The sequence below is a fragment of the Micrasema longulum genome, unplaced genomic scaffold (assembly GCF_059751315.1).
Source record: "Micrasema longulum isolate JH-2025_06_02 unplaced genomic scaffold, ASM5975131v1 h1tg000210l, whole genome shotgun sequence".
Taxonomy (NCBI): domain Eukaryota; kingdom Metazoa; phylum Arthropoda; class Insecta; order Trichoptera; family Brachycentridae; genus Micrasema; species Micrasema longulum.
The window spans coordinates 281,755-300,191 of NW_028277415.1; the positions used below are offsets into that span (position 1 = coordinate 281,755).

The window sequence follows — 18,437 nt, forward strand, 5'->3', positions numbered from 1 at the left end:
AAATAGTTTAACTTTTTTTTTGACACCTCATTCATTTTAGTACGCGAGAAAAATGGTTAAATTATTTAATTAATGGCACTATGTAACTGCAAAACATACTTCACACTTCTAATCTTGATTGCTGTTTATTTAAAAATGATTGCAATCTTGTCTAAAATTTTATAATTGTAAAAACAATTAATTGTTTATGTCAGTGAGAAAAAAATAAGATAAAACAGTTTTACTTTTACTTATTTTTTTATTTTAACTTTATTTATTTTAAGTTTTGTCCATAATTTAAATTGAACGTTGGCGGGCTTATTGCCGAATAATAAATTCTTATTTAATTCAATATGGTGATATTTATGAAATTTTAGTCAGCCTCTAGGTGTAGTGGTTAGCGCGTTTGCCTACCATGCAAGAGGTCTAAGGTTTGTTCCCGACATGGTTGACAGAAATGTTTGTTTAAAAAGGTGTTTTTAGAGAATATTTCTGGACTGGTACCTGAAGCCTAAGACTTATCTTATCATTATGTAACAGAAATGATTAAAAAACGCTGCGATTGGTGTACCAATGTAGTGCCGTATGCACCACTAGAAACGGAAAAGAAATGGTGATGATGATCAAAGTGATATTAATAAATCTGCCGTTCAAAGCAAAAAGGCATTATCTACCGAAAATAAAAAAGTGTTTTTTTTGTAAATGCCATTTTAATTATAATTTTAATACTTATTTTGATAAAAACATCTAAAATAAAAATTGAAAGCGGTTTAATACGGTAAAAAAAATATCAAATACATAAAACTTCAAATTCCTCCAAACTTTTTGAAAGTTGTTTTTAAATTAAATAAACTGTCTGTTTTATGAATGTATGTATGTATGTGTATGTGCATGGATGTATGTACATGTGTGCATATGTATGTATATACGTGTGTATATGTATATATGTGTATATGTATATATGTGTATATGTATATATGTGTATATGTTTATGTGTATATATGTGTATGTATGTATGTATACATGTACATGTGTGTATGTGTGTATTATATGTTTCAAAATGTGTATACGAGTAAGTTTATATTTTATTAGTCTATGCTTTCTATTAACTTGTAAACTTTTATCATGTATTAAAATGTAATTGCCTAGCTTGGAACGGGGTATGAACCCTTGTTAGCCGAGCAAAGTGAACATAAAATTGTATTTATGGTAAAATGTATAAATAAATAAATATTGCCTTCTTGCTTGGAACGGTAGAAATGTTTATTTCATGAAAAATATCACATTCACATTGAATTATATTTTACAGACATTTCGAAATATTTTTTTGTAATTACTGTTTGGGACCACCAGCAAATATATAGTAAAGCCAACTAATTTAAAGCGCCTTATATACTTTTAATAAAAATATCTCGCTTATAATTAAATTTTATTTACTCCATTTATTTGTTTTTTTTAAAAACTGTTTCTTGTGAACATAATATTGCCCCAACTGGCGTAATCAACAAACAATGAGAGGTTTTTTTTTTCCTTTTTTAAAAATACTAACATAATCTATAAATTATGCGCATGAACTATAATTGCATTCTTAAATATCATCACATTTACGCATTTATTTCATTTACACACATATATTATACATTTTTAAAACATACACTTGCTTTTTTTTTGTGAAATACCGTATTATCTTTTTCTTTCTCTCCTTAATATTATCTCCACCTGGAGTTACATAGAGCTATGTACCGTTGCATCTTTTTTTAAAATTTTTATATGTAGGCAAACTTACTTACTTTCGATTGCTACAGTAAACATTAAGATAATAAGATTTATTACAATCATAAATATTTTTCCTTTCCTCTGATTGCTGAACCAAATGTCATTTGTTACATGCAGGTAAGGCGATTAGTCTTATGTCTCTGATGCCAGTCCAAGGATAGTGAAATATCTCAGTGAACCACCTATAAAATCAATATTTTACTTTGATTCTGCTTGGAATCGAACCTGGGACCTCATGTTTGGTTAGCGAATGCGCCAACCACTACACTACGAGGCGGACATATCTTTACTCAATTTTTTTTTCAGGATTTTACCTAGGAGTAGCTTACAAGTCCAAAACGATTGTAATGAGTTCTGGTTCTTTTTCAATACAATACGTAGAAAAATATGTCGGCTGTTAAAAAATAATTTGTTTATAAAGAAAAAATATATAATGGACTTTAAAATAAGTTGTGTCCGTTTTTTTCCAAAATAAGAGAACGTGAAAATACAACAGCAGCAAATAAAATATAATGTAGCAATTTTCATACATAAAATCATTAAAGGGAATAATGAAATGAAAAAAAAAAATATTTATCAACAATGTCATACGTATAAAACAAGGGATAAAAAAAGATAAGATTACCAATGCGGAAAAAAACAGAATCTTAAAATTCATTGTACGAGGGATTGAAGCTGTACAATGAGTTACCTCAAGAGATAAAAGAAATATAAGGAATTGAATTATTTAAAATTATTTTGAAAAAATATGTTCTTGAGAAATAAAAAAAAGTCGTATTAATAAAAACTTATATTTGTTCTTAAAATGTATGAACCAACTTAATAAAGCATAAATAAAACAAAATAATATTATGTATTCTCCTTAATTATTTTACAACAAATTAGTCAATAATTCCTAACAACTTCATTGCAAATATCTTGAGTGGCTTTGGCTGCTTCATTCTCTCGATTGAACGCGAACAAAAGGCGGTGCCGAAAATGGTCAGTTGCTTCTACTTGACATTCAATTTTGAAGGCTGGTTATCAAATAAAATAATATATGTAACGTAAAAGCAAATATAATATCTTGTAGAGCAGAAAATTTTCTTTTGAGACACGTATACCCTTTATTACTCTGTATTTTTTTGATTTGGTGGAAAACGGATTTTATTTTTATTTTTATTGAAATGTGCAATTCAGAAATACTGCCAATTACTATGTGCATGTAAGATAAGGTATTGAAAATGTTATAATGAAGGTTCATTATATGGTCCATAAAAACATTAGTAAACAAAGACGAATATATTCCAATACACATTATGATTCATAGTTAGAGATGAAGAGTAAGTATAAAACTGGTAATCCGAGCATGCAAAAGATCCACCTCTCTCGGTAGGCTGTTCAACAGACCGATCATCTTGTCTACAAGCATCATCAATGGTAAATGTGTCCTGCATTTAGGAAGAACAAAAGGTCTGCGTTGCCTAGCTTATAAATAATTCTGTCCATTTGGTTTTATGCGCTCAAAACTGGTGGGATTATAATTTTGTTAACACCAAGTATAAAAAATAATTGACATTGTTGGGTAAGTTAATTTTTCGACTGTCTTTTTCAAATATAAATTATCGTACGTGCAGTATGTTCAAAAATAGTTTTAAACGCAATTTTATTTCAATGCGGACACTTGATAAATTTTCGTAAATAAACACATGTATTAATTTATTCGTTTAAACAGCAACTTTAAAGCATTGCGTTGGTTAAAATTGCAGCCGGTTTTATCCAAATTATAATTAATTTAACGGCCAATGTAGGATTGCATTTGCTAGATATTTTTTCAAAGTCATCATATTTGATCAAATTATTGCACATTGGTAATGAGCGTGCATCGCAAGTCTAATTATTATAATATACCTATTCTAAATTAATATATTATGAGATTGTGTCGTAATGATTGCGTGTTTGATGCTAGCTACTCATACATACATATATAGTAATACTAGCGGACCCGACAAACGTTGTCCTGCCCGAACGTTGGCTTGCCTTCTATCATCTTGGAAAAATACTTTTCATCTAGGTACTTGTTTGTGATTAAATTCCAAAACCAAAAATTGTCGATTTAAAAAAAATATTGAATTTCAGTAGGTACTTATTTATGGTTGAATTCCAAAACATAAAATAAATATTTTTTAAATATGGCATTCTTTTTGCAAACGTTTAACTCTGGTCGTCTCATCAACAAAGTGGTGTACTATGTAGTAATACAATTTTTAAAAATGTATTGAATTTAATTTAAATTTTTAATTTTTTTAATTTTATTTTATTTTATTGAAATAAACGGCACTTAGTGCCTTTTACATATTAGTTACAAATACAATTAAATATACATACATGTAAGCATAATTATAAGTAGTACAGAGCATTTAAAACAATATTATTAATTAACAAATTAAGAAAGTCTAAAAAAAATAAACAATATAAAATAATAAAATATTACCAGTTATAGAATTATCTATAAAAAAAAGATAATTTAGTATTAAAAATACTTTGAACCAGTTAAAAAAAACTAAGAAAACAATTTTGAATAACATTAAAAAAACATTAAAAAATATATGTTTTCTTATTTAAAACTAATACTTCGGTAAATAGTATATATTTATGTATAAAAATATATAATGATGTAAAAAAATATATATTATTTTAGTGTTACCGAAAATCCAGTTAAAATAAATAAATGAGTAGAAATTAAAAGGAATTTAAAGAAAGAACCTGATTGAGATCCACAAAAAACAAATGCTGATTTCAAACCTTTTTCATACACAAAAAAACAACATCTTTCCATTTTTTGAAAATGCATTCTCCTCGAATGGTAGATCGATGAATAAAACATTTATGCTCCTAACTTTTTTTTTATATATTCGATTGAAGGTTTTAATATCTACGAACACGCACAGCGCAAAGATCTATATTTCTCTGAAAACCGCACGTAAATCGGTTAAGCCGTTTAGTACGGTGACATCACACGTACAGAGGAATTATATATATAAAGATTATTACATGGAGTAGATATTCGTAGTGTCTTCCTAAAACGTTATGAAAACGCATGGGAAAAATGCAAATCTGTTTTTTTTTCTTCTATTGATTTTTTATTTTTATACCTTTACCCGTAAATGTAGCACACATCAATCATATGTAAGTCCTCTCTTATTTTTTCTCGTTTCCACATCCGCTCTTAAGTGGAGCATGTCGATCCACATCAATCTCGCGTCCCTAAATTCCACCGAATAAAGCCGGAAAATCGACATTGACGACTTTTTGGACAGCGGGAGCTCACAGGTAATAAGAAGGAGCAATTTGTATTAAGGCTCTCCTGAGACATCAGCAGTAGTATCTAAGCCAGGTCTACTTGCTCGTTATTGGGGACTTAGACGTTCCTTCTCAGACTTCAATGTTGGAAATAAAATCAAACCATCTTATACCCAATGATCTCCTTAAGCACTTACTCTAAACACTCAAAAGCTCGGTGTCAGTCCAGAGTCAGTAAAATATCCAAGGAAAAACACTCCCTCCACATAACCAAAAACCGAATCAAATCCCGCGGTTCTCTCATCGGTTTTGCTTATATTTTAAATTAATTTTAATAAACATGGAGAGGAGCATTTAAAATATCAATAGTGTGCACCGCCATTTTAATTTAATTTTACTACACGTTTATTGTTACCATTACTGGGAGTTTGGTGATTTTTATGATAAACTCCTTCTATACTGACTATATTAAAATTTCATGCACAAATGGAAGCAATACTGCGTTTATTCACTTGTAAAATCTTTAAAAATACTGAAATATTGTAAAAATCTATTTGAATAATTATCCCATATCAAGTTTAACTCCAGTCTCATTTGGAAACGAACTTATCACTTCTCGATTTTCATTATCAAGATTTTTTCCTGAGAGGAGCCATCAATTTTCTGAATAATTACCTTTTATAATAATTTTTCTATCATTCTCAAAAAAAAATACGCATATTAATTTTTTTGATAATTATTGATGTTCGATTTTATTTCAAATTAGTTTTGCCAGTTATTTCCTTAAGTGTCAATTATGCACTTAACCTTTCTTAACCTCCTCTTAATTCCTGCTTTCCATTACTCTTCTGCTCGACAATCAGTCCGTCCGTCTGTCTGGTCTGGCCTCTGGCGTAACAAGCCGTGAGGAAATACGAGCTGAAAATACTACAAATGTGTCGTTTGCTTGAATCATGTTTGATATGCACACCGATCGTTGATCTCGGAAAAAAAAATCAAACGCTTGTCTATGGCGTATTCTATACTATCCTCATAAAAAACGAAAATATCTTAGGTATAATACCAGTAGCGCCATATAATATGTTCCTTTTTTTACTTATTTAGACAAGCCAACAGACTATTATATAAATCAGATAAAACATAATTTAATTTATAAAAATCCAATGGTTTTTTTATTGTTAAAATGTAAAAAATGACAAATTCAAGTTGAATATTTACTGTTTTTTAAAAAAATGATAAAAATATGTAACACCATGCAAGTTATTGAAGAATAGCTGGATCTGACAAATATTGCTTTGCCCTCAAAAATTGAAAGCAAAGAGATAGAGAATCACAAAATGCATGCAAATATTCGTGAGAAAAAGGTGTATACATACGTTTTTCGTTCGGATTTCTGTATTACTTGTTCCCATAACTACGATACTATGCGCTAAATATGATATAAAAAAATTTGACGGTTTGAAGAAATAGAGGCAAAAAGAACAAAATTACTCATACAATTTCTTACAAAAATTTTGTTCCTTTATCTCCCGTGACTTCAAATTTATGAAAAAGATATAAAGTATTGGGAGTAATATGTTATTGGGTAACAATAATAAAGAAAAAGAAGACACGTGAATTGAAATACCATTTCCTTTGCACTAGTAACGTGTCTATTTAAATATACGCCATTGGTGAGTACATACAAAAATTTATTTCCATTTTTCAAACAACAACAGCAACATAGTTATATTTATTTCCATAGTAACAACATAGTTATAGTACAAAAATAAAGAGATAAAGTAACTTATCGATAAAAAAAGCAAATGATACACAATCTTGTCTTAATTCAATTTTATTTTACAAAAAAGCATATATCTCAGTGTTCGACAAGTTTCAGTCACACAAACTTAATGAATTAGTTACCAATTTGAATTGAACGTATTGTTTGTTTCTAAATGACGAACTTAATATGGCAAAAGCTGGCTGTTACACAAAAAAAAGAAATTTAATGTAGTTGTATGAAATTTTACGTTTTGAATTGATTGACTAATGAACCGTTTTCGTATAACTTGTTTTAGAATTTTTACTTCATACATTCTACTCCATATCGATTTTTGCAAAATAGGACCCCCACACTAATGTCTCTCGATCAATCGAAATAGAGTGAGTTCATATTACATTGTTACATATTTTTTCTCTATGATGCGATGTGAGGCGATGATTGATGATAGCAGAAAGATAAAAAAAATGAATGAGAAACAAATCCCAGAGAAGCTTGTATTGATTTTGCTTCCTATAAGAACGATTCCCATGGAATAATAGTATTTCAGGCATACATAATACTATTTCACTGCACTATGAGAAAATCCCATTCTTCATTATTTTTGTATTTAAAGTACTAATATTGCACGGATTAAGTTTTTTTTCTGGCTGATTGAAAAAAAAAACACTTTGTTTGAAGTGAAGTGCATTAAATCCTATGTTGAATTCTCGGCAAAATTAAAGTCAATTAGTTTTTCAACTTTTAACCCTGTCAGTCCAGATTTTCATTAAAATTTGCACGAATTTGAATATTGGTTTACTTCAGTGCCAACCGATATTAAAAGCGGCGAGTTCATTTTTTAATTACTGGTATCCCTAAGATCTTTTATATTTTTTCTGGTTTTATTGGTAGTGGGAATTACACAGAAAAGTTCGTTTTTTAGTTTGACAGCTAGTTTGTATGTTTTAGAGCGAATTCCTGTCTTCCTTCCCAGCGATAGTTCAACAATCAAACAAACAAACAAACCATCACGCCGTTTCCCTGTAGGGGTAGGCAGAGAGGATAGAACGCCATAACACTCTATCTTGGCATACAGACCTCGCTTCCTCTACATTCATACATCTTCTCATGCACGCACGCTGATTATTCCTACTTTTGACATGTCCATCTTAAAGTATTTGATGAATTTGATCGTGCCACGTCTTTTTCGGTCTTCCTCGTTTTCTGCATCCATCTACATTTGCATCGTTTATCCTTTTAGCCGTTCTTTCACTGTCCTTTCGCTCTATATGTCCAAACCAACGCAGCACCCCTTTCTTGATTCTGTCGATAATGCATGTCTCAGCCTTACACACTTCACGGATCTTGACATTTGTGCACCTATCGTGCATCGTTTTACCACACATTAGCCCGAGGGATCGCATTTTGACAGCATTTAAGCTACTTTCATCATCATTTTTCTAATTCCATATTTCGCTCCATACATTAGAGTTGGCACTAGAACTCCGTTTTGAACAGCTAGTTTAGCCTCCTGCGATAAAAATTTGTTTGCCAAAGTAAATTTCAGTGCACCGTTCACCCTGTTCCCGGCACTCACCCTCCCTTTAATATCTTTCTCAGTCTTTCCATCCCTAGTAAACCTACTTCCGAGATACACAAATTCTTCCACCCGATTCAGAATATCTCCGTTCACACTGATCTAACATTTAGTTATATTTCCTATTTCGAGATAACTGACACTATCATTAATACTACTCTCGACTCTATGCACAGTAACATAAAGCCAGCTTTCATTGGAGACATCCATCGGTACAGTACTCGATCAAAAAACAATATATATATTGGATCTGTGAAGTCTACGAAGTTTGGTACTAGATCTTTACAATTCATAGGTTTCAAGGAATTTAATAAATTGCCACAAAAATTTAAAGTACCTATTTCAAAATATAGAAACAGGACGTGCGAATTGAAGAATTATTTTTTCCAGAAGTACTTTGAATAAATAATGTTAGTTTATAGAGAATGCGCATCTTGAACATATACCTTTTAATATTTCACCGTTTTTGCTTGTATATGTAATTTTTAATACTATTTAAATGTTATTTGTGTTTTTTTCTTTTTTTATACTTTTTTTGGCTTGTATACATAATTTCAATTTTTTCAACGTTTTTGATAAAAAAAATTAACCTGTATTGGGTGTGCGCATATTTTGTTAATTAAAAAAAATGATTTTATTTTGTACTAGTTCAGTATGCATATATACATCCATGTAATTTTTAAACTTTTTCAATTTTCTTTCCCAGATTGCATAATGTAAACATTATTTTGAATTTATTTCCATGCCTAGTATTCTGTTTATTCTGTTATTTTCAAGTATTTTTCATACCCTTTTTAATTTGTAGTATATCATAATTTTAATTTTTCTGCTTTTGTTAAATAATATTATAGTTTAAAATTTAAAAACGTCTCTAAAAAAATTATTATCTGTATGTCCCTAAATGAGTTTTTTTTTAAAAAACTCCTTGGGAATATTGTATATAATTATGTATAATATGTTTTCAATATAATAAAAAAAAAAAAAAAAAAATCCCTTTCAAAAACCATCACTTTCGATTTATCAACATTCATAAGCAAATCGCTTTTCTAGCATACATCGTAGACTTTTGCTACTAAGAATTAAATTAAAAATTAAATAGCAAGAAGCACGGCATCATCAAGTTTTAAAAACATATCACTAAAATTAAACTAGTTAGATAGAAAAAAACATATATTATAGGATATACACGTTGTCAATTAATTATTAGTTTGAGACCAAGTGTTTATTAAAAATGAATTTTAAAAAATTTCTCAAAGAATAAAATATTTGATTTTTAATCAACAATGCTAATTTTGGGTCTATGGGTTAAAATAAGTTTTTCACAACAATGTGTCATAGCACCTAAAATGACCCCTAAAGCTTAAGACTAATTCTCTTTCCGTCATGTTACAAATAGTTATTGTCACACGCTTACTTTTAAGTTTAACCTTAGATAAAATTACTCAAAGAATGAAGACACATATATTGTTATAAACCAATTAGGAATTTCAGCCCTACGGGAAATTGGATAAAAAAACCGATTTTTTGCGCGCGGTAAAAATCAGAGGATTAAATTGTATAGTAAAATTTCTTTAAAATGTACGAAAAAAAAAATGTATTTGAATGCAAACGCACTACTTTGAATGACGTCACTGGTTCATATGAACCATCCAATGATATGATAGCTTTGAAGGATATCCGGTTTGGTCACCGTAAACGAACCAATCGGAAGAGCTGTCATAGAACAACCTCTGATGTCACACGCGGAGTTATTTCAGAAATACTAAAACGTTTAAAAATCATAGCGCTGATAATAGGTTATATAAAAAAATAAAAATTTGGCTTAGTTTTAATATTCTATTTACAAATAAAAAAAGAAAAAAAGACACCGAACTTACTCATTGTGGTATAAAAAGCTCCAACCTTAATTAAAAATAAATAATTGACAATTATTAATACTTAATCCTTTGAATTTGTGATTAAACGTTTCAATAATAAATTATTATGAAAATAAAACTTTGTTATCAGTGTTACACAATTTTATTCTTTTACAAGAACACAACTATAGTTTCGGGAGAGCACTCCTCCCATCGACGGGTGAAATAAAACTAATATAATAAACACAGAATTTTGTTCACAATGTCATCAAATCTAAACAAAAAATAAACAGATAATTCAGTGAAACTTAGAGCAGGGGGGTTTTATTCCCTTATCTAAGGTGTTGGCATATGATTAGTAAATGATTAGTACATAAATTGTACCTATATAACTACTTACCAACTTTTCTATGTCTACCGTTTTCGAGAAGTACCCGTCTCTTCATCAGGACCTTTACCACAGTAGTTGCAAAAGCATATTAAACCAACGTGCTGACACGAAACATGCTATTCGATCTGTGCACTTTAGTGTTAGCTTCTAAAATAATATTTCTCACCAGCACGTTGGTTTTATATTTTTGTGCAACAACTGCGGTTAAAGTGTATAGAGGGATTTGCATGAACATGAAATTGGTGTCCTGACGAAGAGACGGATACGTCTTGAAACAAGTAAACAAAAAAGTCAGTAAATGGTTATATACAATTATTGAACATTTGTTTTAATAATTAATCAATCATAATAAACGAACGCATGATGTAATAAATGAAAGTAAGCTGTCCGTATTGATTATAATAATTAAATAATAATATTGTTTACATATTAAAATATATATTATACTTGTCCTACATAATATTATCGTTATATAAATTCGTTATATTTTAATTATGATTTCCGGTTCTTCGTATTTTATGTTTGTGTTCTCATCGAGTATCAAGCCCAGAACCTTAATGCATAATTCAAGCGTCTTAGCTATTAAACCACGGTGGCGGACAATTCATTAAATTATTTCCAAAATTATTTTTGTAAGAAATAATTCATTAAAAATTAAACAACAATTGGAAAAAGTATTCCTCGGCACGGGTTTTTCGGGTGAGGAATACATTGTTCATTCAAATATAAAATGTATTATTTATTTTTATGTTTTATTTATTTTACACAGATAACTGTAATTTTCACCCGCCCGATTGCGAATAAAACTCCCCTCCCTTTCTGTAACTAAAACTCCTTTAAAATCTTCTAAAATCATTTTCTTGAATTTTCCGTATAAAATTAAATTCACTAACGGTAAATCGTAGGGACGTGGAATTCCAAAATTAATTACTTTTAAATAAATTATAACCCGATCCCGGCCATAGATTAAAGTTCTAGTGTAATATAAAAAAAGTCATTACATAATCTAATGGACCATTTTTTTTCTGTATAAACATAGACAGACTAAAAAATATTTAATCGATATTATTTTTGTTCAGTGTTATGCGCATTTTATTATAAAAATTTATAGAGTATTCTCATGTAGTAATAATAATACACAATATTATGAAATCGGTTATAAATACATTGTGAGAGCTTAATCAACAAATAATAATAATTAAATACGTTATTAGTCCAAATCATTAGGCCAATCATTTTGAATTAATAAAATAAACTATTGAGAAATCACAGAAATTGCAAACACAACAGAAAATAATTACTGTAGATTCACAGTTTTTATATTGATTGAAATTTATAACAACTGACAGGGAAAACATTTTTGAGAATAGATCATGGAAATCTAGGCATTTACAGGGTTTATGACTTGTCATTGGGTGGTTTAAATGATCACTTTACACACTGTAACATTCACCACTCTGCCTATGTTAAAACATCCACATTTCCTCAATTCTTCCATCTTTTAACTTTTAAGAAGTAAAAGAGCTGAAATCTTTATTGATGTAGGTAAGAATAATCTATAATCTATATGAATTATTTTGCCTACTAGGCAACGCTTGAAAATATGTTTTTATCAATTTTATCTACAAAGTAAAATTTAGTTTTCTAAATGAAAAAACTGTCAGTTTCCAAACGAGTGGCTAGGTACAAAAAATAATGTTGCTAGATTCTAGCCTATTAAAATATAAGAGTTTCTATGCGTTAGAAAGTTGCCACAATAAAAAAAATATTAGTTATTATATTTTTTCCGTCTGTTTTACTATCTTCCGGAGTGTACGTATCGAGACGTTAAAGGAGCCAGCTTTGTAGTCGATAAATACAGACGATCGTTAAGCATATCATCTTGGTGTCAAAAGTCTTTTAAAAATCATGTTCAAGCGAGCATTTTTTGCTTGAATTGGGATTTATTGGAGTTTATAATCGCTTTGAAGTAGGCACTTTCTATCACAGAAGCCTATTTAAAATATAAATGAGAACTATTTTAAATTTTAATGAAGTAAGAAACGTGGACTAATTGTTGCGGTCATTAATTGATTTGTTTTGATCATATGATGTCGATATGGCAAGTAGGTAGAACATACCGAGGAAGATACAGATAGTACAGAAGTTGAGTATACCGTCTCGATATATACAGATGAAGATGGCGATCATAATCAAGGCCCTGGGTAACGTACTCGTACATCTGCATAATTAAGGAGTGGAAGAAATAAACTATTGACTTATGTTTATTTAAAATTGATCGGCAAGAAATTCTGAAATCTTTTGAGTGCAAACTGCTATAAAGCTTACGATTAACTTAGTTAACCTGATCATACCACTTTAAGTACTTATGTTTGATAAAAGATAAGTTTTTGACTGAAGTAATGAATGTAATTTCTGTGCCATTTATTTTGAAAAGAGGGAGTGTGAGAAAATCCACTGAGGAATACATTTTTTACTACCAGCAAGTACATTTTGAGTTTCATGTTGGGTTTATGAGTGGTCCATTATTTTTTGTCCATGGAAATATATGCTTGAGTGCATGTGACATTACTTGATGTGTTTCGTCAATGTCATCGGGTTCGAAATTAATGTTTAATTAAATTGTACGAACAGGGTTTCTGGGTTTCTTATAGCACGGTTTCCATATAACGCAGTACGCATTAATGGCGTTATAGAAAGGGTGACTGTAATACTTAAATGTTTACCCTATAAAAAAATAATTGTTACTAGATTAAAATATTTTACGTACTACGATCCCTAGATAAAGATGCCTACGCTCATATTGTGACCTGTTGTAAATTATATGTGAGCTTTTTCTTCCTTATCTGGCGACTACTTTAAATTTCTTGGATTATTTGAGTCAGCACGTCAGCAGTAGATATTTCCATTGTACAAAATAAGCATTCGTACTTTCTTGTTCTCCGAAAAAAACTCATTTCATTGTTGCTTTCGTCAGTTTTCTTTTTTGTTTATTTATTCAAATATTTCCATACATATTTTCGTGATTATGGCGTTATACCATCGCTTCTATTTTTATCTTCCGCATGCCTACATAACGCATTAGCGCGTATCTACAAATTTAACGTAATCATACCCATGTATTGTTGTGTTATGCTTTTGTTGAATTCAACCATTAATCATACATATTTTGCCAGCGAATAATCACACAATGAAACAAAATAAAAGTACGGCCAACTTAGTTGTCTGACTATAAATTATTGCAACGCGCGGAAGTTGTCGATTACCTGGAAAAAAGGTTTGCTTATTTTTTTATTTGCAATGCCAACAAATCAACACAATATTTACAATATTTGAGTTTGTCCGAATGTTTGTAGACAAAATACTGGATTTCACCCCCTCGGGAGTCATTAAGATTAATAAGTTACAACAGGGATGGAGAATACCTTAAGTAAGGGAGGAAATCTAGGCATTTACAGGGCTTATGATCTGTCATTGGCTGGTTTAAGTTCTCCATCCCTGTTGTAATTTGTTAACATAATATTTATTTAAAACTTTAAGTACAAAGAATAGGTACTTTGGTGGACTTATTGCTAAAAGTAATATCTTCCAGCCATCCAAAAAACAGATCGGGGAAAAGAAGAGTTGGTCAAAATTGTGTGCTAAAAAAACAAAATATATATCAAAAGATACATTCATGAAAAAACCAAATGAATTAAAAATAATGGCTGTTTTTCAAAGAAGATATAGGACTTGCACATATAAACTTAATTAAAAGTGCATTATGCTTTAACAGTTGGGCTGAAAAGTTCGTAAACTTTTTCTATTTTTAAAAATTCTTTTAATAATAAATTTCATAAAAGGTACATGTTTTTAAAAAATTCTATACAGATCTACTTTTAAACATTAAGTAAATGTTATCACTGTTACTCCAAAAAAAGAGACTAACTCTCGTTCTTGGAGAGTGACTTACACTGTTGTAGTTATTTATTTATAAGAGTTTATATCATTTTCAATATACGAGTACATGAGAACAAACAAAAAAAAACATTGGTACTAATTAAAATTTAATGACTTGTGAGGAATTTAGGAATTTTAATATTATACTCGTATTGGTATCTGAGTGACTTATTCATCTCAAATTCTTTTATTTTTTCTTCTTTATACATTTGTATAATATAATTTATTTTATAAAGAGTGTCTACTGTATGAACCTTAAATATTTTATATAGACTTTACATATTGAATGTTGAGGGATTTATTATTCAACATACTTGTAGTTACGTTCAAGGGCGATACAACGATTTTAGCGGTCATAAAATTTTTCGATATCATTTTTGTAAGACAATTTCTCTTTAGCCTTCAAATAAGCTTCCGTTTTGGCAATTACCTCTTCATCAGTGCTGGATTTCGTCCCGGTGAGCATTTTTTTGAGATCTGCAAACAGGAAAAAGTCACTGGGGACCGAATTTGGAGAATGCGGTGGAGGAGTTTTCATTGATTTGTGACACGGCGCATTGTCTTGATGAAACAGCACTTTTTTCTTCTTCAAATGGAGTTTTTCCTGATTTCATCCTTCAAACGCTCCAACAACGCTATAAAACAACGCTGATGGTCTGGTCCTTTTCGAGGTAATCGATGAATATTATACCATACGCATCCCAGAATACTGATGCCATAACCTTGCCAGTCGAGGGTTGCGTCTTTCCACGCTTTGGATTCGGTTCATCGCATGCAGTCCACTCGGTTGAGTGTCGATTGGACTCTGGAGTGTAGTACTGGAGCCATGTTTCATCCATTATCTATTTTAATATATCGAATGAAAAACTCGTCTATATTACGGTTGAATATCGCTAAATATTACTCCGAATCATCAACACGTTGTTGTTTTTGATCGATTGTGAGCACGCGTGCGGCACCCACCTTCCGCATGTCCAAATATTTATGCATGGTATCCCCAACTCGTTCTTTTGATATCTTTAGAGTCTCCACTTTCTCGATCAACTTCATTTTACGATCATTCAAAATTATTTTGTCGACTTTTTAAATATTTTTCTCAGTAACAACCTATTTTGGGGGTCCACTACGTGCATCGTCTTCGATGCTCATTTCGCCTCGTTTAAATTTAGCAAACCACTTCTGAACGGTTTATTTTCCTGGTGTAGAGTCCGAATAATGTTTATCAAGCCAAGTTTTGGCTTCGATAGCATTTTTTTTCACCAGAAAGCAATGCTTCATCAACACCCGAAATTCTTTTGTATCAATTTTTCTCACAATAACAAAAGTAGTTTCACTCACAATGCTATATCTCGCAAATCAATTGTCCGACAGCTGTAAACTCATACACGTAATTTTTCAACGTTGCTACTTACTAAAAAATTAAATTAATTTAACTCTAGTGACGCCCCATCTATGTTTCAACCGCAGAACTTTTCAGCCTAACTGTTACATATTAATGGATAAGGAATGTGAAATCAGGTAATGAGTTTTGAAGGAGAGAGAAAGAAGAACTAAGGAAAAAAAAGGAATAAAAATTTATATTTTTTAAAACAGTAAAATTACGGGAGGTTAGGTCATTTTATAAGACGGAAAGTTAGGGTTTGAAGGATATATGGTAATGTTTCAGGTGTTTTTTTAAAGTGGCCAGAGAAGGTAAATATTTTTATATATAATATGTTTAGGCATAGAATTAAGAATAGTCCAGAAGGAGCGTAGAATCATATTTGAATACATCGGACTGTGTCCAATAATTCCCCCACTGTGCCGTACTTTCGCCGCGATGGGAAGATATGGATGTCATACCTTCATCATGACGGTATAGTTGAAGATACATTCTCTCGGGCGATTACGAAGCTACACTACCAACACCTCACCTTCAAGTTTTGAGTAGGTACATCGATATGAAACAAGGGAAAGCGTACGTCACGGTACACATATCTACGCACTAAAATGACAAAGCTTCAGTATCGCGTCATAGTTGAAGATAAAATTCTCCCGAGCGATTACGAAGATACACTACCGATCCCCCCACTATCAAGTTTTGATGTAAGTACATAGGTTTGTATCTAGAACCCCTCGAAACGTTCTACGTAATAAAAGTGCCAATATTTTGTTCCACCGAGCAATTTTTTCTTTAATTACGTTCTGGGTTTGCACTTTTTTTCTTAAAAGTCTGTTAAAAATATGAAAGAGAAATAATTAAATTTTGAAGTCGAATTAAAATTTGACAATTGTCAGTTTTGATAACGAGCGGCTTAATGCAGTGCATAAATAGACTGGCTAGATGCTGCCCTATTAACATACTAGATAATCTAGCCGTAGAATATTACTACTTAATAAATTGAATGTCAGTTACATTTCTTGGTGAAAAAACATTTTTATTATAATTTTAAAAATACTTATTTTGTTTCATTCCACTTTAATTTATGATTTTCTCGGGTGACCGACATTACCTGACCTGTCATATATAAATTAAATACATTCGCCGGCCACCTGTACACTGTATATGCTCCAAAAACATCATCCAAATATTTTCGTATGGAAAATCCGATTTCACATTATAAAAAAATTGAAGGTTTGTTAACTTCCCATTGTGATCGAGGTCCTGGGCTCGAATTACAATGGGAAGTTAACAGAGTTATCTTTAATGAGGAAGTTCAGTGGTTTATTTAAAAAAAAAATGTTTGCTAAAAAACTATTAAACTAAATCAAAAAAAAATATTAGCGCTATGATTTTTGAAAGTTTTGTATTATTGAAATAACTCCGCGTGTGACGTCAGAGGTTCTCTTCCGCTTACTCTTGATCAGCTCCTCCGATTGGTCCATTGACGGTAAGCAAACCGGAAATCTTCCATAACTCTCTCATCATTGGTGGATTCATATGAACCAGTGACGTCGTTCAAAATAGTTCGTTTTTTTTTTTTTTTTAATTTTTTTTTTTAGAATTTGGCCTTACAATTTAATGCTTTAATTTTTACCGCGCACAAGAAAACATTTTGTTCATATTCTATTTCCCGTAGGGCTGAAGTTCCTCATTGTCAATAAAACAAATCCTTTTTTTGTGCGAAAATGTGATACTTGTATGAATATTTTAAGTTTATTGGTCGGTTATATATTTCAAACAAAAGATAATGGTTGTTAATTTATTTTGTTGTACAAAAAAATGTTTTGCTGTATAGAAAAAAAATATATATCTCTGTTAACTTTCTATTGTAATCGGGGCCCTGGTCTATGAAGGAGTGTGTATGACGGAGTCTACATTCAAAGAGCACGGAAAGATTGCAGTTATATGTTTTGACACTGCGCTGCCCAGTTAAGCCTCGATAAAAATTGTCTCATCTTTATTAAAAAATGTTATATATTCGGGAATATTGACCTGGTTTTATCTAAACTCAACCGGACAGCATCACAACATATTTCCACACACCTTCCATTCCGCCTTGAACGTAGACGGCGACTATAGCTACATATAGGGTGACTTCTATGATTATTGCCCTCTTCCCTCTACGGTGGTAAAGAGCCAGCCTGGGTGCGGGGGTGCGCGATATTATGGCTTACCCAATTGGATCGTAGTTACAACTTTATTTTCAAGAATATTTTTTTATTCCCGTTGTCATTCATATTTTTTTTCTCCATCTCTTATTTATCGTCATTTTCTTTTCTTAAAATTTTAATAGCATAAAAAGTGACACGAGTGATTCAGGTAGTGATCTTGAAACCAGTCGGTATAACTAAAAATAGTTTTTACAAATTTATAACTAAATGAGAGTATTATGAAATATTTTTTAAAAGGTTTGCAATGATTATTTCTAAGATTTAATATCAAAAACTTAT

At 30.7% G+C, this 18,437-nt stretch overlaps 1 protein-coding gene across 1 annotated transcript in view; it reads left to right on the plus strand.

The window, feature by feature from the left end:
• The window catches only part of Ance-3 (angiotensin-converting enzyme Ance-3), a 308,103-nt gene that overhangs the window by 101,793 nt on the left and 187,873 nt on the right, over nt 1-18,437 (plus strand). The gene's annotated exons all lie outside the window — the stretch shown is intronic.